The sequence below is a fragment of the Pseudophryne corroboree genome, unplaced genomic scaffold (genome assembly GCF_028390025.1).
Source record: "Pseudophryne corroboree isolate aPseCor3 unplaced genomic scaffold, aPseCor3.hap2 scaffold_348, whole genome shotgun sequence".
Classification (NCBI taxonomy): domain Eukaryota; kingdom Metazoa; phylum Chordata; class Amphibia; order Anura; family Myobatrachidae; genus Pseudophryne; species Pseudophryne corroboree.
In genome coordinates, this window is record NW_026970010.1 from 622,348 (window position 1) to 634,790 (window position 12,443).

The window sequence follows — 12,443 nt, forward strand, 5'->3', positions numbered from 1 at the left end:
TTTGACCAAAATCCACAGGTCCTGGGCTTAGGGAATTTCTCATATTCCACAAAACAGTTAAAGCTCCTGTTCAAAAATGATGCTCCAAAATCAACTTCTGTCACCTTAGTGATACATTTTGGGATAGTACCTAAGTTTTAAAGCAGAAATTGCGGCACTTTTGAAATTTTCATTTTTGACCAAAATGGACAGGTCCGGGGCTTAGGGAATTTCTCATATGCCACAAAACGGTTGAAGCTCCTGTTCAAAAATGATGCTCCGAAATCAACTTCTGTCACCTTAGTGATACATTTTGGGATAGTACCTAAAGTTTAAAGCAGAAATTGGGGCACTTTTGAAATTTTCATTTTTGACCAAAATCGACAGGTCCGGGGCTTAGGGAATTTCTCATATGCCTCAAAACTGTTGAAGCTCCTGTTTAAAAATGATGCTCCGAAATAAACTTCTGTCACCTAAGTGATACATTTTGGGATAGTATCTAAAGTTTAAAGCAGAAATTGGGGCACTTTTGAAATTTTCATTTTTGACCAAAATCGACAGGTCCGGGGCTTAGGGAATTTCTCATATTCCACAAAACAGTTAAAGCTCCTGTTCAAAAATGATGCTCCAAAATCAACTTCTGTCACCTTAGTGATACATTTTGGGATAGTACCTAAGTTTTAAAGCAGAAATTGGGGCACTTTTGAAATTTTCATTTTTGACCAAAATCCACAGGTCCGGGGCTTAGGGAATTTCTCATATGCCACAAAACGGTTGAAGCTCCTGTTCAAAAATGATGCTCCGAAATCAACTTCTGTCACCTTAGTGATACATTTTGGGATAGTACCTAAAGTTTAAAGCAGAAATTGGGGCACTTTTGAAATTTTCATTTTTGACCAAAATCGACAGGTCCGGGGCTTAGGGAATTTCTCATATGCCACAAAACGGTTGAAGCTCCTGTTCAAAAATGATGCTCCGAAATCAACTTCTGTCACCTTAGTGATACATTTTGGGATAGTACCTAAGTTTTAAAGCAGAAATTGCGGCACTTTTGAAATTTTCATTTTTGACCAAAATCGACAGGTCCGGGGCTTAGGGAATTTCTCATATGCCACAAAACGGTTGAAGCTCCTGTTCAAAAATGATGCTCCGAAATCAACTTCTGTCACCTTAGTGATACATTTTGGGATAGTACCTAAAGTTTAAAGCAGAAATTGGGGCACTTTTGAAATTTTAATTTTTGACCAAAATCGACAGGTCCGGGGCTTAGGGAATTTCTCATATGCCACAAAACGGTTGAAGCTCCTGTTCAAAAATGATGCTCCGAAATCAACTTCTGTCACCATAGTGATACATTTTGGGATAGTACCCAAAGTTTAAAGCAGAAATTGGGGCACTTTTGAAATTTTCATTTTTGACCAAAATCGACAGGTCCGGGGCTTAGGGAATTTCTCATATGCCACAAAACGGTTGAAGCTCCTGCTCAAAAATGATGCTCCGAAATCAACTTCTGTCACCTTAGTGATACATTTTGGGATAGTACCTAAAGTTTAAAGCAGAAATTGGGGCACTTTTGAAATTTTTATTTTTGACCAAAATCGACAGGTCCGGGGCTTAGGGAATTTCTCATATGCCACAAAACGGTTGAAGCTCCTGTTCAAAAATGATGCTCCGAAATCAACTTCTGTCACCTAAGTGATTAATTTTGGGATAGCACCTAAAGTTTAAAGCAGAAATTGGGGCACTTTTGAAATTTTCATTTTTGACCAAAATCGACAGGTCCGGGGCTTAGGGAATTTCTCATATTCCACAAAACAGTTAAAGCTCCTGTTCAAAAATGATGCTCCGAAATCAACTTCTGTCACCTTAGTGATACATTTTGGGATAGTACATAAGTTTTAAAGCAGAAATTGCGGCACTTTTGAAATTTTAATTTTTGACCAAAATCGACAGGTCCGGGGCTTAGGGAATTTCTCATATGCCACAAAACGGTTGAAGCTCCTGCTCAAAAATGATGCTCCGAAATCAACTTCTGTCACCTTAGTGATACATTTTGGGATAGTACCTAAGTTTTAAAGCAGAAATTGCGGCACTTTTGAAATTTTCATTTTTGACCAAAATCGACAGGTCCGGGGCTTAGGGAATTTCTCATATGCCACAAAACGGTTGAAGCTCCTGCTCAAAAATGATGCTCCGAAATCAACTTCTGTCACCTTAGTGATACATTTTGGGATAGTACCTAAAGTTTAAAGCAGAAATTGGGGCACTTTTGAAATTTTCATTTTTGACCAAAATCGACAGGTCCGGGGCTTAGGGAATTTCTCATATTCCACAAAACAGTTAAAGCTCCTGTTCAAAAATGATGCTCCGAAATCAACTTCTGTCACCTTAGTGATACATTTTGGGATAGTACCTAAGTTTTAAAGCAGAAATTGCGGCACTTTTGAAATTTTCATTTTTGACCAAAATCGACAGGTCCGGGGCTTAGGGAATTTCTCATATGCCACAAAACGGTTGAAGCTCCTGTTCAAAAATGATGCTCCGAAATCAACTTCTGTCACCTTAGTGATACATTTTGGGATAGCACCTAAAGTTTAAAGCAGAAATTGGGGCACTTTTGACATTTTCATTTTTGACCAAAATCGACAGGTCCGGGGGCTTAGGGAATTTCTCATATTCCACAAAACAGTTAAAGCTCCTGTTCAAAAATGATGCTCCGAAATCAACTTCTGTCACCTTAGTGATACATTTTGGGATAGTACATAAGTTTTAAAGCAGAAATTGCGGCACTTTTGAAATTTTAATTTTTGACCAAAATCGACAGGTCCGGGGCTTAGGGAATTTCTCATATGCCACAAAACGGTTGAAGCTCCTGCTCAAAAATGATGCTCCGAAATCAACTTCTGTCACCTTAGTGATACATTTTGGGATAGTACCTAAAGTTTAAAGCAGAAATTGGGGCACTTTTGAAATTTTCATTTTTGACCAAAATCGACAGGTCCGGGGCTTAGGGAATTTCTCATATTCCACAAAACAGTTAAAGCTCCTGTTCAAAAATGATGCTCCAAAATCAACTTCTGTCACCTTAGTGATACATTTTGGGATAGTACCTAAGTTTTAAAGCAGAAATTGCGGCACTTTTGAAATTTTCATTTTTGACCAAAATGGACAGGTCCGGGGCTTAGGGAATTTCTCATATGCCACAAAACGGTTGAAGCTCCTGTTCAAAAATGATGCTCCGAAATCAACTTCTGTCACCTTAGTGATACATTTTGGGATAGTACCTAAAGTTTAAAGCAGAAATTGGGGCACTTTTGAAATTTTTATTTTTGACCAAAATCGACAGGTCCGGGGCTTAGGGAATTTCTCATATGCCACAAAACGGTTGAAGCTCCTGTTCAAAAATGATGCTCCGAAATCAACTTCTGTCACCTTAGTGATACATTTTGGGATAGTACCTAAGTTTTAAAGCAGAAATTGCGGCACTTTTGAAATTTTCATTTTTGACCAAAATCGACAGGTCCGGGGCTTAGGGAATTTCTCATATGCCACAAAACAGTTGAAGCTCCTGCTCAAAAATGATGCTCCGAAATCAACTTCTGTCACCTTAGTGATACATTTTGGGATAGTACCTAAAGTTTAAAGCAGAAATTGGGGCACTTTTGAAATTTTCATTTTTGACCAAAATCGACAGGTCCGGGGCTTAGGGAATTTCTCATATGCCTCAAAACTGTTGAAGCTCCTGTTTAAAAATGATGCTCCGAAATAAACTTCTGTCACCTAAGTGATACATTTTGGGATAGTATCTAAAGTTTAAAGCAGAAATTGGGGCACTTTTGAAATTTTCATTTTTGACCAAAATCGACAGGTCCGGGGCTTAGGGAATTTCTCATATTCCACAAAACAGTTAAAGCTCCTGTTCAAAAATGATGCTCCAAAATCAACTTCTGTCACCTTAGTGATACATTTTGGGATAGTACCTAAGTTTTAAAGCAGAAATTGGGGCACTTTTGAAATTTTCATTTTTGACCAAAATCCACAGGTCCGGGGCTTAGGGAATTTCTCATATGCCACAAAACGGTTGAAGCTCCTGTTCAAAAATGATGCTCCGAAATCAACTTCTGTCACCTTAGTGATACATTTTGGGATAGTACCTAAAGTTTAAAGCAGAAATTGGGGCACTTTTGAAATTTTCATTTTTGACCAAAATCGACAGGTCCGGGGCTTAGGGAATTTCTCATATGCCACAAAACGGTTGAAGCTCCTGTTCAAAAATGATGCTCCGAAATCAACTTCTGTCACCTTAGTGATACATTTTGGGATAGTACCTAAGTTTTAAAGCAGAAATTGCGGCACTTTTGAAATTTTCATTTTTGACCAAAATCGACAGGTCCGGGGCTTAGGGAATTTCTCATATGCCACAAAACGGTTGAAGCTCCTGTTCAAAAATGATGCTCCGAAATCAACTTCTGTCACCTTAGTGATACATTTTGGGATAGTACCTAAAGTTTAAAGCAGAAATTGGGGCACTTTTGAAATTTTAATTTTTGACCAAAATCGACAGGTCCGGGGCTTAGGGAATTTCTCATATGCCACAAAACGGTTGAAGCTCCTGTTCAAAAATGATGCTCCGAAATCAACTTCTGTCACCTTAGTGATACATTTTGGGATAGTACCCAAAGTTTAAAGCAGAAATTGGGGCACTTTTGAAATTTTCATTTTTGACCAAAATCGACAGGTCCGGGGCTTAGGGAATTTCTCATATGCCACAAAACGGTTGAAGCTCCTGCTCAAAAATGATGCTCCGAAATCAACTTCTGTCACCTTAGTGATACATTTTGGGATAGTACCTAAAGTTTAAAGCAGAAATTGGGGCACTTTTGAAATTTTTATTTTTGACCAAAATCGACAGGTCCGGGGCTTAGGGAATTTCTCATATGCCACAAAACGGTTGAAGCTCCTGTTCAAAAATGATGCTCCGAAATCAACTTCTGTCACCTTAGTGATACATTTTGGGATAGTACCTAAAGTTTAAAGCAGAAATTGGGGCACTTTTGAAATTTTTATTTTTGACCAAAATCGACAGGTCCGGGGCTTAGGGAATTTCTCATATGCCACAAAACGGTTGAAGCTCCTGTTCAAAAATGATGCTCCGAAATCAACTTCTGTCACCTAAGTGATTCATTTTGGGATAGTACCTAAAGTTTAAAGCAGAAATTGGGGCACTTTTGAAATTTTTATTTTTGACCAAAATCGACAGGTCCGGGGCTTAGGGAATTTCTCATATGCCACAAAACGGTTGAAGCTCCTGTTCAAAAATGATGCTCCGAAATCAACTTCTGTCACCTTAGTGATACATTTTGGGATAGTACCTAAAGTTTAAAGCAGAAATTGGGGCACTTTTGAAATTTTCATTTTTGACCAAAATCGACAGGTCCGTGGCTTAGGGAATTTCTCATATTCCACAAAACAGTTAAAGCTCCTGTTCAAAAATGATGCTCCGAAATCAACTTCTGTCACCTTAGTGATACATTTTGGGATAGTACCCAAAGTTTAAAGCAGAAATTGGGGCACTTTTGAAATTTTTATTTTTGACCAAAATCGACAGGTCCGGGGCTTAGGGAATTTCTCATATGCCACAAAACGGTTGAAGCTCCTGCTCAAAAATGATGCTCCGAAATCAACTTCTGTCACCTTAGTGATACATTTTGGGATAGTACCTAAAGTTTAAAGCAGAAATTGGGGCACTTTTGAAATTTTTATTTTTGACCAAAATCGACAGGTCCGGGGCTTAGGAAATTTCTCATATGCCACAAAACGGTTGAAGCTCCTGTTCAAAAATGATGCTCCGAAATCAACTTCTGTCACCTTAGTGATACATTTTGGGATAGTACCTAAAGTTTAAAGCAGAAATTGGGGCACTTTTGAAATTTTAATTTTTGACCAAAATCGACAGGTCCGGGGCTTAGGGAATTTCTCATATGCCACAAAACGGTTGAAGCTCCTGTTCAAAAATGATGCTCCGAAATCAACTTCTGTCACCTAAGTGATTCATTTTGGGATAGTACCTAAAGTTTAAAGAAGAAATTGGGGCACTTTTGAAATTTTTATTTTTGACCAAAATCGACAGGTTCGGGGCTTAGGGAATTTCTCATATGCCACAAAACGGTTGAAGCTCCTGTTCAAAAATGATGCTCCGAAATCAACTTCTGTCACCTTAGTGATACATTTTGGGATAGTACCTAAAGTTTAAAGCAGAAATTGGGGCACTTTTGAAATTTTCATTTTTGACCAAAATCGACAGGTCCGTGGCTTAGGGAATTTCTCATATTCCACAAAACAGTTAAAGCTCCTGTTCAAAAATGATGCTCCGAAATCAACTTCTGTCACCTTAGTGATACATTTTGGGATAGTACCTAAAGTTTAAAGCAGAAATTGGGGCACTTTTGAAATTTTTATTTTTGACCAAAATCGACAGGTCCGGGGCTTAGGGAATTTCTCATATGCCACAAAACGGTTGAAGCTCCTGTTCAAAAATGATGCTCCGAAATCAACTTCTGTCACCTTAGTGATACATTTTGGGATAGTACATAAGTTTTAAAGCAGAAATTGCGGCACTTTTGAAATTTTAATTTTTGACCAAAATCGACAGGTCCGGGGCTTAGGGAATTTCTCATATTCCACAAAACAGTTAAAGCTCCTGTTCAAAAATGATGCTCCAAAATCAACTTCTGTCACCTTAGTGATACATTTTGGGATAGTACCTAAGTTTTAAAGCAGAAATTGCGGCACTTTAGACATTTTCATTTTTGACCAAAATCGACAGGTCCGGGGCTTAGGGAATTTCTCATATGCCACAAAACGGTTGAAGCTCCTGTTCAAAAATGATGCTCCGAAATCAACTTCTGTCACCTTAGTGATACATTTTGGGATAGTACCTAAAGTTTAAAGCAGAAATTGGGGCACTTTTGAAATTTTCATTTTTGACCAAAATCGACAGGTCCGGGGCTTAGGGATTTTCTCATATTCCACAAAACAGTTAAAGCTCCTGTTCAAAAATGATGCTCCGAAATCAACTTCTGTCACCTTAGTGATACATTTTGGGATAGTACCTAAAGTTTAAAGCAGAAATTGGGGCACTTTTGAAATTTTTATTTTTGACCAAAATCGACAGGTCCGGGGCTTAGGGAATTTCTCATATGCCACAAAACGGTTGAAGCTCCTGTTCAAAAATGATGCTCCGAAATCAACTTCTGTCACCTTAGTGATACATTTTGGGATAGTACATAAGTTTTAAAGCAGAAATTGCGGCACTTTTGAAATTTTAATTTTTGACCAAAATCGACAGGTCCGGGGCTTAGGGAATTTCTCATATTCCACAAAACAGTTAAAGCTCCTGTTCAAAAATGATGCTCCAAAATCATCTTCTGTCACCTTCGTGATACATTTTGGGATAGTACCTAAGTTTTAAAGCAGAAATTGCGGCACTTTAGACATTTTCATTTTTGACCAAAATCGACAGGTCCGGGGCTTAGGGAATTTCTCATATGCCACAAAACGGTTGAAGCTCCTGTTCAAAAATGATGCTCCGAAATCAACTTCTGTCACCTTAGTGATACATTTTGGGATAGTACCTAAAGTTTAAAGCAGAAATTGGGGCACTTTTGAAATTTTCATTTTTGACCAAAATCGACAGGTCCGGGGCTTAGGGATTTTCTCATATGCCACAAAACGGTTGAAGCTCCTGTTCAAAAATGATGCTCCGAAATCAACTTCTGTCACCTTAGTGATACATTTTGGGATAGTACCTAAAGTTTAAAGCAGAAATTGGGGCACTTTTGAAATTTTAATTTTTGACCAAAATCGACAGGTTCGGGGCTTAGGGAATTTCTCATATTCCACAAAACAGTTAAAGCTCCTGTTCAAAAATGATGCTCCGAAATCAACTTCTGTCACCTTAGTAATACATTTTGGGATAGTACATAAGTTTTAAAGCAGAAATTGCGGCACTTTTGACATTTTAATTTTTGACCAAAATCGACAGATCCGGGGCTTAGGGAATTTCTCATATGCCACAAAACGGTTGAAGCTCCTGTTCAAAAATGATGCTCCGAAATCAACTTCTGTCACCTTAGTGATACATTTTGGGATAGTACCTAAAGTTTAAAGCAGAAATTGGGGCACTTTTGAAATTTTCATTTTAGACCAAAATCGACAGGTCCGGGGCTTAGGGAATTTTTCATATGCCACAAAACGGTTGAAGCTCCTGTTCAAAAATGATGCTCCGAAATCAACTTCTGTCACCTTAGTGATACATTTTGGGATAGTACCTAAAGTTTAAAGCAGAAATTGGGGCAGTTTTGAAATTTTTATTTTTGACCAAAATCGACAGGTCCGGGGCTTAGGGAATTTCTCATATGCCACAAAACGGTTGAAGCTCCTGTTCAAAAATGATGCTCCGAAATCAACTTCTGTCACCTTAGTGATACATTTTGGGATAGTACCTAAGTTTTAAAGCAGAAATTGTGGCACTTTTGAAATTTTCATTTTTGACCAAAATCGACAGGTCCGGGGCTTAGGGAATTTCTCATATGCCACAAAACGGTTGAAGCTCCTGCTCAAAAATGATGCTCCGAAATCAACTTCTGTCACCTTAGTGATACATTTTGGGATAGTACCTAAAGTTTAAAGCAGAAATTGGGGCACTTTTGAAATTTTCATTTTTGACCAAAATCCACAGGTCCGGGGCTTAGGGAATTTCTCATATGCCACAAAACGGTTGAAGCTCCTGCTCAAAAATGATGCTCCGAAATCAACTTCTGTCACCTTAGTGATACATTTTGGGATAGTACCTAAAGTTTAAAGCAGAAATTGGGGCACTTTTGAAATTTTCATTTTTGACCAAAATCGACAGGTCCGGGGCTTAGGGAATTTCTCATATGCCACAAAACGGTTGAAGCTCCTGTTCAAAAATGATGCTCCGAAATCAACTTCTGTCACCTTAGTGATACATTTTGGGATAGTACCTAAAGTTTAAAGCAGAAATTGGGGCACTTTTGAAATTTTTATTTTTGACCAAAATCGACAGGTCCGGGGCTTAGGGAATTTCTCATATGCCACAAAACGGTTGAAGCTCCTGTTCAAAAATGATGCTCCGAAATCAACTTCTGTCACCTTAGTGATACATTTTGGGATAGTACCTAAGTTTTAAAGCAGAAATTGCGGCACTTTTGAAATTTTCATTTTTGACCAAAATCGACAGGTCCGGGGCTTAGGGAATTTCTCATATGCCACAAAACAGTTGAAGCTCCTGCTCAAAAATGATGCTCCGAAATAAACTTCTGTCACCTAAGTGATACATTTTGGGATAGTATCTAAAGTTTAAAGCAGAAATTGGGGCACTTTTGAAATTTTCATTTTTGACCAAAATCGACAGGTCCGGGGCTTAGGGAATTTCTCATATTCCACAAAACAGGTAAAGCTCCTGTTCAAAAATGATGCTCCAAAATCAACTTCTGTCACCTTAGTGATACATTTTGGGATAGTACCTAAGTTTTAAAGCAGAAATTGGGGCACTTTTGAAATTTTCATTTTTGACCAAAATCCACAGGTCCGGGGCTTAGGGAATTTCTCATATGCCACAAAACGGTTGAAGCTCCTGTTCAAAAATGATGCTCCGAAATCAACTTCTGTCACCTTAGTGATACATTTTGGGATAGTACCTAAAGTTTAAAGCAGAAATTGGGGCACTTTTGAAATTTTTATTTTTGACCAAAATCGACAGGTCCGGGGCTTAGGGAATTTCTCATATGCCACAAAACGGTTGAAGCTCCTGCTCAAAAATGATGCTCCGAAATCAACTTCTGTCACCTTAGTGATACATTTTGGGATAGTACCTAAAGTTTAAAGCAGAAATTGGGGCACTTTTGAAATTTTCATTTTTGACCAAAATCCACAGGTCCGGGGCTTAGGGAATTTCTCATATGCCACAAAACGGTTGAAGCTCCTGCTCAAAAATGATGCTCCGAAATCAACTTCTGTCACCTTAGTGATACATTTTGGGATAGTACCTAAAGTTTAAAGCAGAAATTGGGGCACTTTTGAAATTTTCATTTTTGACCAAAATCGACAGGTCCGGGGCTTAGGGAATTTCTCATATGCCACAAAACGGTTGAAGCTCCTGTTCAAAAATGATGCTCCGAAATCAACTTCTGTCACCTTAGTGATACATTTTGGGATAGTACCTAAAGTTTAAAGCAGAAATTGGGGCACTTTTGAAATTTTTATTTTTGACCAAAATCGACAGGTCCGGGGCTTAGGGAATTTCTCATATGCCACAAAACGGTTGAAGCTCCTGTTCAAAAATGATGCTCCGAAATCAACTTCTGTCACCTTAGTGATACATTTTGGGATAGTACCTAAGTTTTAAAGCAGAAATTGCGGCACTTTTGAAATTTTCATTTTTGACCAAAATCGACAGGTCCGGGGCTTAGGGAATTTCTCATATGCCACAAAACAGTTGAAGCTCCTGCTCAAAAATGATGCTCCGAAATAAACTTCTGTCACCTAAGTGATACATTTTGGGATAGTATCTAAAGTTTAAAGCAGAAATTGGGGCACTTTTGAAATTTTCATTTTTGACCAAAATCGACAGGTCCGGGGCTTAGGGAATTTCTCATATTCCACAAAACAGGTAAAGCTCCTGTTCAAAAATGATGCTCCAAAATCAACTTCTGTCACCTTAGTGATACATTTTGGGATAGTACCTAAGTTTTAAAGCAGAAATTGGGGCACTTTTGAAATTTTCATTTTTGACCAAAATCCACAGGTCCGGGGCTTAGGGAATTTCTCATATGCCACAAAACGGTTGAAGCTCCTGTTCAAAAATGATGCTCCGAAATCAACTTCTGTCACCTTAGTGATACATTTTGGGATAGTACCTAAAGTTTAAAGCAGAAATTGGGGCACTTTTGAAATTTTTATTTTTGACCAAAATCGACAGGTCCGGGGCTTAGGGAATTTCTCATATGCCACAAAACGGTTGAAGCTCCTGTTCAAAAATGATGCTCCGAAATCAACTTCTGTCACCTTAGTGATACATTTTGGGATAGTACCTAAGTTTTAAAGCAGAAATTGTGGCACTTTTGAAATTTTCATTTTTGACCAAAATCGACAGGTCCGGGGCTTAGGGAATTTCTCATATGCCACAAAACGGTTGAAGCTCCTGCTCAAAAATGATGCTCCGAAATCAACTTCTGTCACCTTAGTGATACATTTTGGGATAGTACCTAAAGTTTTAAAGCAGAAATTGGGGCACTTTTGAAATTTTCATTTTTGACCAAAATCCACAGGTCCGGGGCTTAGGGAATTTCTCATATGCCACAAAACGGTTGAAGCTCCTGCTCAAAAATGATGCTCCGAAATCAACTTCTGTCACCTTAGTGATACATTTTGGGATAGTACCTAAAGTTTAAAGCAGAAATTGGGGCACTTTTGAAATTTTCATTTTTGACCAAAATCGACAGGTCCGGGGCTTAGGGAATTTCTCATATGCCACAAAACGGTTGAAGCTCCTGTTCAAAAATGATGCTCCGAAATCAACTTCTGTCACCTTAGTGATACATTTTGGGATAGTATCTAAAGTTTAAAGCAGAAATTGGGGCACTTTTGAAATTTTCATTTTTGACCAAAATCGACAGGTCCGGGGCTTAGGGAATTTCTCATATTCCACAAAACAGGTAAAGCTCCTGTTCAAAAATGATGCTCCAAAATCAACTTCTGTCACCTTAGTGATACATTTTGGGATAGTACCTAAGTTTTAAAGCAGAAATTGGGGCACTTTTGAAATTTTCATTTTTGACCAAAATCCACAGGTCCGGGGCTTAGGGAATTTCTCATATGCCACAAAACGGTTGAAGCTCCTGTTCAAAAATGATGCTCCGAAATCAACTTCTGTCACCTTAGTGATACATTTTTGGATAGTACCTAAAGTTTAAAGCAGAAATTGGGGCACTTTTGAAATTTTCATTTTTGACCAAAATCGACAGGTCCGGGGCTTAGGGAATTTCTCAAATTCCACAAAACAGTTAAAGCTCCTGTTCAAAAATGATGCTCCGAAATCAACTTCTGTCACCTTAGTGATACATTTTGGGATAGTACCTAAAGTTTAAAGCAGAAATTGGGGCACTTTTGAAATTTTTATTTTTGACCAAAATCGACAGGTCCGGGGCTTAGGGAATTTCTCATATGCCACAAAACGGTTGAAGCTCCTGTTCAAAAATGATGCTCCGAAATCAACTTCTGTCACCTTAGTGATACATTTTGGGATAGTACCTAAAGTTTAAAGCAGAAATTGGGGCACTTTTGAAATTTTTATTTTTGACCAAAATCGACTGGTCCGGGGCTTAGGGAATTTCTCATATGCCACAAAACGGTTGAAGCTCCTGTTCAAAAATGATGCTCCG